Source organism: Dipodomys spectabilis, unplaced genomic scaffold (assembly GCF_019054845.1).
Source record: "Dipodomys spectabilis isolate Male_0828 unplaced genomic scaffold, ASM1905484v1 ptg000054l, whole genome shotgun sequence".
NCBI lineage: Eukaryota > Metazoa > Chordata > Mammalia > Rodentia > Heteromyidae > Dipodomys > Dipodomys spectabilis.
The window spans coordinates 42,869,336-42,884,465 of NW_024870731.1; the positions used below are offsets into that span (position 1 = coordinate 42,869,336).

The 15,130-nt window shown below is 38.4% G+C and overlaps 1 protein-coding gene across 1 annotated transcript in view; it reads right to left on the bottom strand.

Annotated features, from left to right (window-relative positions):
- The window catches only part of Tmcc1 (transmembrane and coiled-coil domain family 1), a 100,152-nt gene that overhangs the window by 48,462 nt on the left and 36,560 nt on the right, over window positions 1–15,130 (bottom strand). The window lies entirely within an intron of this gene.

Genomic DNA, 15,130 nt, shown 5'->3' on the forward strand with positions numbered 1-15,130 from the left:
TGAGTTCAAGCCCCAAGACCAACAAAAACTGTAAAACAGCCTTGGGCAGATTCTTCTGGAGGGAACTAAAAGCCCTGTCATCACAGGATGTGACAGCCCCATGCATGCTACTGCCCTGAGGACCTCCAGTGGGACAAGACGTGAAGCTGGAAGACAGGGATATAGATCAGTGATCTTGATACTTTGTTAGGGATTGGTTAATGTGTATATGTCATGATTTAAAAAAAAAATTTAAAAAAGGCCAGGCATGAGAAATAAATTTCTGTTGTTATAAATTACTCAGTCCGAGGTATAACATCACAGCAATTCTTTTTTTGTCTTTCATCTGGTTGTGGGGGCTTGAACTCTGGGTCTAGGCGCTATCCCTCAGCTCTTCAGCTGAAGGCTAGCGCTCTACTACTTGAGCCACTGTGCCACGTCCAGTTTTCTGAGTGGTTTATTGGAGATAGGGGTCTCATGGACTTTTCTGCCTGGGCTGACTTTGAACCACCAGCCTCAGATCTCAGCCTCCTGAGTAGCTAGGATTACAAGCATGAGCTACCAGCGCCCAGCTATCACAGCAGTTCTACCTGCTAAAACACACACAAAGGGGCTGGGACTCAGTGGTAGAGTGCTTGCCTTACATGAATGAGGCCTTGGGTTCTATTTCTCAGCACCACACAAGCAGAAAAAGCCGGAAGTGGTGCTGTGGCTCAAGTGGTAGAGCGCTAGCCTTGAGCTGAAGAGCTGAGGGACAGCGCCTAGGCCCAGAGTTCAAGCCCATGACCGACAGAAAAACAAAAACAAAAACATAGACACACACACAAATACTTTCGGTTTAAGGTAAAATTTAAGGTAACTTTTCTAATTAACTATGCTATCATTAACACAACTAATGAATTTACCTAATTTTCTAACATCATCTATTAATCCAGTGATATTAAAAAGGCTTAAAAATTATACATGGTGCCTCATGCCTGTAATCCCAGCTAACTGGGAAGCAAAAATTAGGGGGACTGTGGTTCAGTATCAGCCTGGGAAGAGTCAGTGAGATCTCATGTCAACCAACAAGCCCAGCAAGGTGGCATGTATTATCCCAGCTATGTAAAAGACTGTAAGAGTATTGCTATCTGAAGCTCAACCTTGTGCAAAAAGACAGATCTTACCCAAATAAAAGCAAACAGGGATGAAGGTGTGTGGTTCAAGTAGTAGAATGCTTCCAAGCACAAGGCCCTATGCTCAAAAAGTTCAGGACCACAAACACAAAAAGAACAATGTAAAAAATGAGACAACAAAAAATGGAAGCCAGGTATGGTGGCACTTAGACTGAATCCTAGCAGCCAGAAAGCTGAGAGGAGCACTGTGAGTTTGATGGCAGCCTGAGCCACATGGTAAATTCTAGACCAATCTGGGTTAAGAAATAAGAAATTACTGGGCGCCGGTGGCTCACACCTGTAATCCTAGCTACTCAGGAGGCTGAGATCTGAGGACTGCGGTTCAAAGCCAGCCAGGGCAGGAAAGTCCGTGAGACTCTTATCTCCAATAAACCACTAGAAAAGCAGAAGTGGCACTGTGGCTCAAGCGGTAGAGCGCTTGCCTTGAGCTGATGAGCACAGGGACAGAGCCCAAGCCCAGAGTTTAAGCCCCATGACCAACCAAAAACAAAAAAGAAAGAAGAACTTGCACCAAAAAACCCCAAACCAAACCAAACTGCCAGATAATAAAGTTTATACTTTCAATAAATACTAGCTATACAATACATATAGGACATATGGACTTAGTTTCAATATTCCACTATCACCAAGGGTGTAAATAAGCCCATAGGCCCAGAACCATTTGTTATATGCTTTACATGTTTCAGGGCAGAAAACTGTAAACCTCTTTTTAAAAACAAAACACTTTTAATCTTCGTATGTATAGCTCATCAATTATATTGCTGTATGTTTGAAAAAGCATACTTCAGGTGCTACATTATTAGAAAAACAAGGTCTAGAGTAGACTTAATGTATTATTACATAATTCTGTTGTCACCAATTAATTCATAATCTATCTCCAAAAGGGAATTTTGGATAAAGTGTAAAGTATGTACTCTGTAAGAATACAATAAAACTGTAAATTAAAGAACAAGAGACCCACAGTGAAGAATAGAGAGACAGATAATGAAACTAGAAATGTAAACTAAGTTTAGTTACCCCAACTGAGTACTTTTGATTTTTCTGGCAACCAAAACAAATGCTTTCAGTGAATTTTCACTAACTATCAAAGACATGGTTAAGAATTTCTCAGCACATTTAACGAGAGAAAAGATTCACAGGTAGATCTGCATATTAGAAAAATTGAATGGCAAAATCTTTTTTTTTGGGTCTGGTCGTGGGGCCTGAACTCTGGGCCTGGGCGCTGTCCCTCAGCTCTTCAGCTCAAGGCTAGCGCTCTACCACTTGAGCCACAGGGCCACTTCCGGCTTTTTTTCTTTTTGCTTATGTGGTGCTGGGGAATCGAACCCAGGGCCTCATGCGTGCAAGGCAAGAGCTTGTGAATGGCAAAATCTTTAACAATGATTTTATAAATGGTAGAAAAACATCTTCATTGACAATTCTAACAACAGAAACGCTCCACCTTATTAAAAAAATCACAGTTCAGTGAATGAGTTTTTATAAGAACTAAAGGGACACAAGTTAGGTGTGCACTAGCTTTCTGGTAAGCTTTCAAGTAAGCTTGATACTGGAGACAGTTCCAGTGATAGAGAGGCCACGTGTTCCTTTGCATAATGCTGCCAAAGGGTCAGAGATCTAATTTGGGCTGTTGACAGAAGTTGGTCATCACCAAATCAGCTTATAATCTCCGTGTGGTCACAGCCCAAGAATTCTTACCCCTTTCCCACTTTAACAGGTTCAATGAAAAGAAGAAAAAACCTGGAAACCTACCCAGTTTAATTTCAGATCTGAAACACTAAACAGGAGAAGGGAGAACTAGATTAACAATTGATTACTATTCCCCATCAAGCATTAAATACAGATGCACGTACATAAATCTAAAAGCAGAATTAGAACATACTATCTGCTTTCTGCCAAAGAATGTTTTTCATGGAAATGCTGTCCCCCACTTTCAGCCATTTCTGAGAACAACTCTGCTCTCTGTGATAGAGATCTTTCTATTGGAACCATATGCTTCATAGAAGATATGCCAGTAGCCTTTCCTATTTCATACTTTTATTTCAGATATATTCTCCCAGAGACCAATCTCCAAGGCCTTCTATGAAGAAGCTTCATGTTTAGCTAAAAGTTTGCTGCAGATTCCAAGTTCTTTACTTCCTCTGTGCCAGCTGACACATCAGTGTCTCCAAAGCTACACTCCACCAGGGAGAGGCATGTCCATTGCCTGATAGCTTAGTAGCAGTGGCAACAGAAGCAACGCAGTAACAAAGCTTGAACTATGACTTGTCAGAAAGTCAGCAGCACAGGAGATAGTTCAAGGAATAAAAATGGTTCTATTCTTCTTGTAAAAGCTTTTTGGTATGACTATTTAGCTTCTATTTCCCAACAATGTTTCCCAACTCATTAGAGTTCTCAAGCCAATCACTGGAGAGAGCAATGTGCAAAGGTCAGTGTATCCTAGATATACTTTATCAATTATCACAAGGACCCAATGAGTATACACAACTGTTAATTAAAAATAAAAATAAAGCCAGGTGTTGGTGACTCATGCCTATAATCCTACCTACTCAGGAGGCTGAGGATTGTGATTCAAAGCCAGTTGGTGCCGGAAAGTCCAGGAGACCCTTATCTCCAATTAATCCCCCAAAAATCTAGATGTAGAGGCATGCTTCAAGTGGTAGAGCACCAGCCATTAAAAAAAGCCAAAAAGTCAAGTGATAGCAAGAGGCTCTGGGTTCAAGCCCCAGTATTGTTGGGGGTGGGGGGAGGAGAGAATCCAACAGTTAAAGTATAGCTCAAGCGGTAGAATCAGGCCCTGAGTTCAAACTTCAGTATTACTAACACACACACACACTAAAAAAAACAGTCATTTCTCCAAAGAAGGTATGTGAATAGGTAATAAGTATATCAAATTGTGCTTAACATTAACCATCAGGTGAATGTAATTCAAAAGGTGAATTCTAGAGGTATAGCTCAGTGATAGAGTACTTCCTTAGTATGTATGAAGCCCAGGGTTTGATGCCAAGCAGACTAAGGACAAAGAAAAAGTGATAGTACTTCACACACACTTGGATGGCTATAATTAAAAGAGAGAGAGAGAGAGAGAGAGAGAGAGAGAGAGAGAGAGAGAGCAAGAGTTTGTGAGAATGTGGAGAGTTTAAACTGGAACTCGCATATACTACTGGAAGGAATGTAAAATGGTGCGGTACTTTTGGAAACTATTTTCTCAGCTTACTATAGAGTTACTATATGACCTAGCAACTCTAGTCCCATATGTACAGCTAAAAGAAATAAAACCATATGCATGCACAAAACCTTCCATACATATACATTCAAAGCATAATATCCAGAATAGAAATAATGGAAATGTTACCAACTGTTAAATGGTAATATGTGTGAATTAACCTCAAAAATTATTTTTAATGAGTCATTTCTCTATGAAGTATTTCTTAACAGGACTTGTGCTCTTCTCAACCACCCTAGTCTTAAGATCAATCCAGGTTTAAAATATAGCTGTAGTTGATTATAGACTGAATGCCATATTTTAAAATGAGTCCGGCCCCTATCACAGGATGTGACTCAAGCTGGAAGTTTGAAAGCAGAGATACTGCAAGACCTCGACCTGGACTGAGGGGGTGAATAATAGCTCTTCAAGTCTGTAATTAAAAATGACCTCAAAAAAAAAAAAAAAAACTGCAAAAAATGGGAAAGAGAATAGAAGCGTAAAAAAGTAGAAGAAGCAGAGCCTGAAGACTCAGTTGTAGAATAAGTACCACACCAATGTGTGGTTAAGTGGAAGGCAGTTATAGATGTCAACAGTACCTGGGAATTTAGATTGTCCAGAATTATTTGAATGAAGATAGCAGAAAAAAGGATGGTATAAAAAAACCTTTCCTGACAATACATGTAATAACTGCAAGTCAAAGAAGAAAACAGATTGCTTTTGACAAACCAAAGACTTTTGATCCCTTGGCAAGTAACAAATAACTGGTGACATGGATGGCAGTAGAGAGTCCATGTTTGTTACACAATGTCAAGTTTCAGATGAGGCTGACTTGGTCCTGGCAAAATTGGCAGGTAACAGTACAGCATGAATGTCCTCATATTGTAGCATACGTATACTTTTCCATACACACATAGGTAGAGTGAGCAGAATGACAACTAGAATCTGAATCTCAGGTTTTTAATTAATAGTGAGTTAGTAACTACATTTTAGTGAAAATCAAGTTTGAGATGTTGATTTTTTTTAAATTCAAAATAAGGAAAACATTGTATCACCTAGTTATATCCCTGGTCCTAGATTTTTTTGTTTGTTTGTCGGTAGTGGGGCTTGGGTGCTATCCCTCAATTCTTCAGCTCAAGGCAAGCGCTCCATCGCTTGAGACACAGCGCCACTTCCACTTTTCTAGTGGTTTATTGGAGATAAGAGTCTCATGGACTTTCCTGACCAGGCTGGGCTTTGAACCAAGATCGATCTTCAGATCTCAGCCTCCTGAATAGCTAAGATTATAGGCTTGAGCCACAGGCGCCAGACTTAGTCCTTGTTTTTTTTTTGAGACAAGGTCACCAGGCAGCTTAGGCTGAACTTAAATTTGCTAGGCAGCCCAGGCTGGCCTCAAACTTTTGGTCCTCCTGCCCCTGCCATACATATGTGTAAATGCAATAGTTTATTTCCAAAATTCCCACCTTTACCAACTTCCCACCTAGATGAGAAAATCAGACAAATCCTGGTTTCCTTTACTCAGTTAACAAAGACTAAGTGAACAATATAAAGGATCCTATCGTGAGCCACTCCTTTAGAGAATGTTGAAATCTGTGACTAAAAGCTCAAAAACCTTGGAATATCCTGGCTCATGGAAATGTAATCAGCTGGTTAGAGATGTTGGCAAATCAGGACCTCTGTCATATACAAATGAACAAATTTTATAATTATTGACCTGCACACTTTTTCTTTACTCCTACACATTCCTTACTTATAAGCTCCATCTTTTCCACAAAAGCCAAAAAAACTTCATAGTAAACAGAATGTTACTCAACTGTATATTGTTTACCTTATTGTAAATACTGGTGACACTGAAATAAATAGTTTTATGTTTTTCAAAAGTCTTAACTTAGGCGGGAAGAAAAAGAAAACTGAGCTAATACCAGTCTTGGCAGTTTTGCTTGTGTAGACAAGTCTCATTAAACCCCAGTTTCCTCATGCTTGAAGGTTGCTATGAAAAAAAATCTTGACTGAATCAAATCTCAGAAAGATTTTCTTGTAATTTGAACTTAATGAACAATTCAGAATTCTAGGGAAATTGAGATGTGGAAGGAATTAAACACTCTTATGAAAGACTTTACAGAAAAGTACCACTGTACTCTAAGATGTGTTTTGATAAATCTGTGGGATAAGCAGATACTCCTCTCTCTCTCTATATATATTTTTTTCTTTCTGTAGGTTGTGGGGCTTGAATTCCGGGCTAGATGCTCTCCCTGAGCTTTTTTCCTCAAGGCTAGCATTCTACCACTTTCAGCCACAGTTCCACTTCCAGCTTTTAGACGGTTAATTGGAGGTAAGAATCCTGCCTGGGCTGACTTTGAACCACAATCCTCAGATTTCAGTCTCCTGAGTAGCTAGGATTAAGACATAAGCCACCAGTACCTGTCTCTATATTTTTACGTGAAGTATTTGGAGCTGAAGTTAAATAAAGTGTGAGGGCAGTTGTAGTCACATTATATAAATGACAGTATAGACTATGAGTGAATGACATCAGAATTGGAAATACAAATTATAAGACTAATATGTGGAATGGATTCTTTCAGACAAAGTCTCTTCATCCCAAACAACTTACTGCTATTTTCATTACCATTACTTGTACTTTCTAGGCAGGTGCTCTACCAGCTGATATATGCCTACAGCCTCTTTCTGGTGGTAACTTCCAGTTAGGGTCAGCCTGAGCTGAGATCCTACTTGTGTGTTTCTCATCACTGTGCGGAGCACTGGCTGAGATGGACTATCACCAACTTCCTGCCTGGACTAGCCCAGAACTCTGTGAGCTCTACTGCCCAAGCAGTTATAGGCTTAAGCCACTGTGACCTTTCTGTTTTTGTTTTGCTTAGTTTTCAGATATGATCCTATTTTTGCCGGCCTGGACTGTGATTCTGCTACTTATACTTCCTATGTTGTTGGGATTACAGACATATGTCACCACACCAGACTTGTTGGTTAAGGTAGACTTCTGCTAACTTTTTGCCTCGATTGGCCTTGAACTGTTTGTTACCTTTCTCAGCTCCACGTCCCAAGTAGCAGGGATTACAGTCATGAGCCATCAGCTTACACTCCTAGGACTTTAGATCTCTAGATATTTTTCTGATAAGACAACTCATTTTTCTTTGGTACTTTATAGGAAAAAAATAAGGGGAAAGGGAGGGGGAGAGAATGCTTCCTATCCTTCCTATCAGTCATAGAGTTCTCCAACTGTAATACATAACACCTTAGTATATTACTACATGTATAGTTCCAAATATAGTTGATATAACAGTTATCCCAAAGGGTGTGATTAGTAACACCACTATCAATTCAAAGATGAAGATGAGGTCAGCCTCTCACTCAATATTATAGAGCAGATAGGTAATAAAGAAAAAAATCAGACTATAGGCTTTACAGTTTATAAAACTGTGAATTCACATTTCAGAAAACTCAAAAACTTCATTATTATACAGTTATGAAGAAGAGAATAAGTTTTCTTAGAAAACATTCAGTTGTCAAGTGCTAAACAAAATTAAATGTTAAGCTACCAGTTAAAATTGCCAGTATAACTAATAAGAATCATAAAAAATGAATAGAAAAATATCCTTGAAGTTTTAAACATGCATTAGCAATATTTAGAACTCACTCTTCTGTTTGGCTTGTATGATGAGATTATAAAACATTTTGTTGTCATGTCCTGCATCAACTCTATAATCTCTCTTTTGAGTACATAGCCCGAACACGAACAACACCTTCTGAACCACCACAATTCACTCCAAAGCTCCACCTCTGCCCACAACAGTAGGGACCTTACTCAGCTTTGTTGTTGCCCAAGAATCCTCCTCTTCAGAGCTAATGCCCCAATGGGAAACTGTACATCTGCAGTTGTGGTGCTCAGCCTCTAGGGTAGCGTTGCCAGACATTCTGAATCCTAAGGGTTTTAGTCTCTTTCTAACTCATCCCACTTCACCAATACAAAGCATGTCCTTGCTACCAAAAGAAAGAGGCAGACATTTTAAAGTAGACTGGAGGGACCTTTCTTATCTTCAAAAATGGAAGAAAATAAGTTATGTACATTTAGAGAGGAATAAAAACATACATAGCTTCAAAAACCCAGCTTTGGTTTTTTAAAATGTGTAAACTGATAGTGACTACTGTGTAATATCAAGGATTACTGAGTTTAGAACCTTGGCTCTAAACTTTGATCCTGCTAGTGGACTTGATAATGAGCCAAATCACACATTTTGCCTCCCTTGAGCATCTGTGTGATACGTGTTTTTCATAAAGCTTTTGGAAATCCAATAAAGCACTGCTAGCATTCTTAAAAGAGAAAACAGCCATACAGGGAGTATATGACACGAGCAGGGATATTTACAATAATTAGATTACCACTAATTTTAAAATGAGAGAATGTCACACTACTTTTGTAATTCCCTTCACTTCGCCTTTCTTTTCCAGGTTAGGTACAAGGCTCTGTTGTGATCAATATTAGGTCATTAGTACCCTGTGCAATGCCCAGAACATAGCTGGTTTCTGGATAGGAGACAAAGGTAGAGGAACAGAAAAAAACACCACTGGCTAGCTTTGTAACCTTGGGCAAGCTTTTTAGTTTGAGTTCCAATTTCCTCATCAGTACAAGAGGAATAATACTGGCTTTGTTTCATTGTAAGAATGAAATAAATCAATGTATGAGAGCATATTATGCTCATTCCCTATATATCTAAAGACTAATCTAAAAACCTACATTTAATTCTGCAACACATGCTCCATTAATGTAGGATTCAGAGTGATTCCTAAAACTAAATCCAGAGTCCCCTCAGTAACCTATCTCTCTTATAAAAAACACAATGTCTATGACCAACCTGGAGATAGAGTCCAAGAATCCTCAATACTATGTTAAAAACAAATGGCTGTGCTAGCATTCTACTTCCCTGGTGTACTGCCATTCAGATTTTGAAGAGGGAAGTGGAGATCTTTTAAAAAGAGCTAACAGGAAGTAAGTTAATTTTTAAGTACGATTTCTTAAGTTTTATATATCATTATAACAGCTGCCTACTATATGTACTCAAGGTCTATACTAGGTAACCGGTGTTTCTATATAGTATGAATTTATACAACATTCAGTGAGTTCCTCATCAACTAGGAAACAAAGTCTCAAAAGAATACTTACCAGGGGCTGGGAAGGTGGCTCAGTGGTAGAGCGCTTGCCTTGCATGCCTGAGACCCTGGGTTCGATTCCTCAGCACCACATAAGCAAAAAGAAAAAAGCCGGAAGTAGCACTGTGGCTCAAGTGGTAGAGCGCTAGCCTTGAGCTGAAGAGCTGAGGGACAGCGCCCAGGCCCAGAGTTCAGGCCCCATGACCGGATCAAAACAAAACAAAACAAAAGAATACTTACCAAAACTTACCCCTGTAAAAAAATCTCCCCACATAGTCAGTGCTAGTAGCTTATGCCCCTTAGTTCTAGCTACTCAAGAGACTGAAAGAAAAATCTATGGTTCAAGGCCAATACTAGCAAAAAATGTTCACAAGACCTTAGCTTAAGGTTTTAACCTGCAAAAAAAAAATAGGGTTAGAGATGTGGCTGAAGTGGTAGAATGCCAGCTTAGTAAGTGTGAGGCTCTGAGTGCAAACCCCAATATTGAATAAAAAGAGAAAGAAAAAAAAAGAAAAAATTCTCAAACATAAAACACACCCAACTTGTTCAAAATATACTAGGAAATAATGTGGCTATCAAGCAAACCCCTTCATATCTAGTAAACTATTGAATAAAAGTCTTATGGGATGCAGTTCTTAAATGCCAATAACAATGTAAGCTCTGGCACTACAAAAAAGAACTTCCCTCAGATAACTATTCCACTATATTTAGCTAATGGTATTAATGGGATGAGACTAAATAACTATAGCCATATATGCAAAATTCCATTTATAAAACCTTTTTTGGGTCAAATATGAAGAGAGGAAACAAAATGGAATGAAGAGATTTGGGACTCTGGGAAACTTTAGATAGACATGATTTTTTGATCTCTTAAAAATTCCAAAGGCATACATATTTATTATTTTAGAGAAGTAAAAATATAAAAAGGTTTTAGTAATTTTTTTTAAATCTCAACTCATAAGGAACTGAGGTTGAGAACTGGGTTTATTAAGACTAAGTCTTAACTACTGTTGTAAAAGTGCTATTCTGGGAAATAGGATAATAAGGAAAAAGGAATATTTAACATGTAGCATAAATCATTTTTCTTTACACATAGCACAGATGCTTTAAATGGAGATGGATGTTCAGGAAATGCACTTGTATGTACACACAAAAATTAATCTGAATGAGTGACAGAATAAATTCTGCTAGAAATGGTCTCATCGTCCCTATGTGATGATTTTGTGATTCAGATATTCTAAGTGCCTACTGGGTTCCTGTCTACAATGCTGAGTTCCTCTGTCAATGTCCTCCTCCAGCAGGACACCAATCACTATCATTTGTGGAAAATGCTGTTTTGTTCCATATTACAATTTTGTTGATCTATAAGAGGTACAGTTCTCCTTGGATGCAGAATTACTGATGATACAGAAGGTTGCTGTCTCCTGGGTAAAAAAATGTTTCACTTGTCTCAAATCTTTTTAACTATTCTTATTTTAAATCAGAATACTTGAGTTGGAGTCTAGTTCTTACTGTCTTATGGAAATAGAACTAAATATTGAAAAGTTTTATGTAAGAACCAGGAAAACAAAACCCTCCAAAACAATAGATTATCTTTTCTATATCCAACCTAAGTTGCCTGTTTTCTGTTTATCTTTAGGATGGTAAGGCTAGAACCTGTCTTTATATGTGTGGGAGAGGTTAGAACATACTCATTTAATTTATGCACAATCTGAAAGTGCAGATAGAGTGAATGTCTACTCTGTGAAAGAAGCACCTACTCCTGACCTCCAAACACAGCAGCGCTCTCTTGCTTAGAGCTAGGCCAATTCTTTAGATATTGTGTTATTCTCTGAGTCAGTTTATATGACCCCTTACACGTGAATGTGGGCTGAATCTATCACTTATATTAACATTCTCATATTCATTGCTACATAAATTACTGATTCCTTAAATATAACCCTGCACAGAATTTTTTAAAAATTCAGAAAACAGCCCATTCATCAACAGAATAACACAAGAATTATGTTCTTTTTAGGAAGTCATTCTCTAAAACTTCCATTTGATGTGTATCACAATTCCCTGGCCATTCGAAAATCACTAGTGAATGATTGAAGGTGCATTAAAGAAATTAATCTACTAAAACAGTAAGCTCAAAATGTCTAAGTAAGGGGAAAAAATCAATTTAAAAGAAAGACAATGCGCACACACACACACACACACACACACACACACACACACACACACATCAGATATGACCTCTTAAAAGAAGGTATACAGTCTTCTTTTTGTCAAATGAATACCTAAAAATGCAAAATTTCCCAAATCATCAAGATTTTAATCTAAAGTCCTATCTACATATAGTCAATATCTAAATTATGAAGCACAGAGTGAGTTTTAGATAATCAGTGACAAAGAAATCAAGATTTCTAAGGTAGATATTTATAATCCACATCAAAATTAGAAAATATGTAAATTCATTTTTACTTTTAAAACTAAATAAGACAAATTCAAAGGTTTTTTTTTTTTTTTTCAAGTAAATCTTGCAATATGGAAAAAGGATAATTAAGGGCTCGAAATGTGGCTCAAGGGGCAGAGTACCTGCTTAACAAGAGTGAATATAAATTCAAACCTCAGTATTACCAATAAGGAATTAAAAAATCATTAAAACCAAATAAGATTCATCCAGTACTGCTGTGCTATGTAGCTCAACATCTGAAAAATCAATGTCTTTCATTATTATATCAAAAGGCTAAAATAAATGGGATGCTAATAGCTCACGTCTGAAATTCTAGCTCCTCAGGAGGCTGAGATCATGATTTGGAGCGAACAGAGAGTGAGAGGCTCTGAGTTCAAGTCCCAGTACTGGCACAACCAACCAAATGCTAAGAAAGAAAAACCTAGCCAGGCACGTATTTGTGGTTTTAGGCCAGCATAGGAAGAAAAGGTTTTGAGAGTTTTTTTTTTTGCCAGTCCTGGGGCTTGAACTCAGGGCCTAAGCACTGTCCCTAATACTTCTTTTTGCTCAAGGCTAGCACTCTACTACTTGAGCCACAGCGCCAGTTCCAGCTTTTTCTGTTTGTGTGGTTCTTTGGAATCAAACCCAGGGCGCTGGGCATGCTAGGCAAGCGCTGTACCACGGAGCCACATCCCCAGCCCGAGAACTCCTTTTTAGCTACTGGGATGGCATGGGGCATGTATCTGTTATCCTGTGTTCAGAAGTGTAAAATAGGCAGAGTGAAGTCCAGACATGTTTCCTGGCCAAAAGTGAGCCGTTATCTAAAAAAAATTAATATAGAAAAGGGCTAGAGGTATGAGATTCTGTGGTAGAGAACCTATCTAACAAGCAAAAGACCAAGTTCAAAGCCCAGTACCATAAAAAATAATAAAAGAAGAAAGAAAGAAAAGAATCATCAATAGATACAGAAATTATTTCCTTTAAAATTAAACATCCAGCTGTGTACCACTGGCTCATGGCTATAACCCTAAGTATTCAGAAGGCTGAGATCTGAGGATCACAGTTCAAAGAAACATGGGCAGAAAAAAATCCATGAAATTCTGATCTCTAATTAACCACCAAAAAAGCTGGAAGTAGAGTTGTGGAAGTGGTAGAGCTCCAGTTTTGAGCAAAAATGCTCAGGGACAGAGCTCATGTCCTGAGTTCAAGCTCTAGGATGAACACAAAAAAAATTAAAATAAGCAAATAGCGAGTGTCAGTAGCTTATGCCTGAAACCTTAGCTACTCAGGAGGCTGAGATCTGAGGATTGCACTTTGAAGCCAACCCAGACAGTAAAGTCCATGACACTCTTATATTTAATTAATTACCAAGAAGCCAAAGTAGAGCCTTGGTCAAGCAGTAAAGCACTAGCTTTGAACAAAAAGATCAGGGGCAGTGACGAGGCCCTGAGGTCAAGCCCCAGTACCAACACCATACAACAATACAAATCTAAGCCAGATAGTGGTCAACATCAGTAATCAAGCACTCCAGAGGCTGAAGCAGGGGAATTATGTGAAGACAGCCTGAACTATATTGTGAGTTCCAAGGTAGCTTGAGTTACAAACACCTTGTGTCAAACAAATGTTATCAGTCATCAGTGGTTCATGCCTATGATCCTGGATATTCTGGGGTTGAGATCTGAGAATCTCCGTTCAGCTAGCCTGGATAGGAAAGTCCATGAGACTCTTATCTCTAAGCAACCAGCAAAATACTTGAGTGGAGGTGTGGCTTAGGTGGTAGAACTCCAGCCATGACCAAAAAAGCCCAATGAAAGTTCAAGATCCTCGCTGGGTGCCAGTGGCTCACTCCTGTAATCCTAGCTACTCAGGAGGCTGAGACCTCAGGATCACAGTTCAAAGCCAGCCTGGGCAGGAAAGTCCATGAGACTCTTTTCTTCAATTAACCACTAGAAATCCAGAAGTGGTCTGTAACTAGATTGGCAGAGCACTTGCCTTGACAACAAACAAAAACAAAGTTCAAGGTCCTGAGTTCAAGCCACCAATATCAGCACACAAATAAAAATAGCTAAAATGGACCTGATGCTGAAAAATATCAGTGTTATAAGCATTCTTCAATACATTCTTTTTCTTTCTTCCATTTAGGTTTCAAAGGTACTGTTTTTCCTCAAAGGTGCATAATGTTTCCTTACCTATTAAAAGATTTATGCCTGATTTCTTAATGGAACCCATAATAAAACTCTTGCTCAATTATATGTGTATGTATTCAGTATTTTTATCATGAAATCCTTCCATTTTTAAATGGAGACATAGGTCATGTCTATGAATTTAGTGTTTGGAACTTGGGGAGTGAGTGACACAGTATTGCACTTTATTTGCACTTTTACCTAAAATGGACCAACTCAGACATGACAGTTATATAGGAATATCTGAAAAATGTGAATTTTTTGTCCATATATTACTAAATGCTTTGAATTTTTATTTAAAACAAAGGTTTTTACCCCAAACATACTGCCTGCAATTTTGTTTGGCAAAGTCTGAATTGGCATTTAGTGTATTATTACCATCACTATTATCATTATGAGGAAGAAATTCTTCCACACTAATGAAACTGACACAAAGAACTTAAGCTTATAACAGTGGTGAGGAAATTGCCTCTACCTTCTACTTCTATGGGCTGTAAGCGAATGGACAAAGGGAAACTTTGGTTTCATTTAACTTAGTGTAACAGTCATGTTTAAATTGTGAAGACTGCATATTTTATAATCTTCATCTTTTTTTGTCTTGAACAATGGGTTTACAATTGTACATGGCTGGCATAACTAACTTTTCTTAATCATAAAAACAACCATCAGGGGCTGGGAAGGTGGCTCAGTGGTAGAGCGCTTGCCTTGCATGCATGAGGCCCTGGGTTTGATTCATTAGCACCACATAAGCAAAAAGAAAAAAGCCGGAAGTAGCACTGTGGCTCAAGTGGTAGAGCGCTAGCCTTGAGCTGAAGAGCTGAGGGACAGTGCCCAGGCCCAGAGTTCAGGCCCCACGACCAGACCCTCCCCCCCAAAAAAAACAAAATCATCAAAGGAGGATAAAGTTTTATAATCATTCTAACTTCCAAGACTTTTTCTTTTTTTTTAGAATTTTAGAAAAGTTTATTTGATTCTAGACCCTTTATTT